This window comes from Meleagris gallopavo, chromosome 6 (genome assembly GCF_000146605.3).
Source record: "Meleagris gallopavo isolate NT-WF06-2002-E0010 breed Aviagen turkey brand Nicholas breeding stock chromosome 6, Turkey_5.1, whole genome shotgun sequence".
NCBI classification, from domain to species: domain Eukaryota; kingdom Metazoa; phylum Chordata; class Aves; order Galliformes; family Phasianidae; genus Meleagris; species Meleagris gallopavo.
In genome coordinates this window covers 45886548-45886750 of record NC_015016.2, presented here as the reverse complement: position 1 = coordinate 45886750, position 203 = coordinate 45886548, and positions in this window count along the sequence as shown.

Sequence of the window (203 nt, the reverse complement as noted above, 5' to 3'; positions counted from 1 at the left end):
GCAGCTCCGAGACGCTCCGTCCCTCCGCCCCTCACCGCGCCGCTCTGCCTGCGGCCGCTGGAGCCCTCGGGCGGATCGCTGTCGGAGGGGGGGGAGCGCGGAGCTTCCTTCTCTCCTCGCCTCGCCCTAGAGGCCCGCCTGCTCCGTGCGAGCTGCCGTTTCCTACTCCTCTTGGTGTCGTTCTCTCAGTTGCCTTTTTCTTG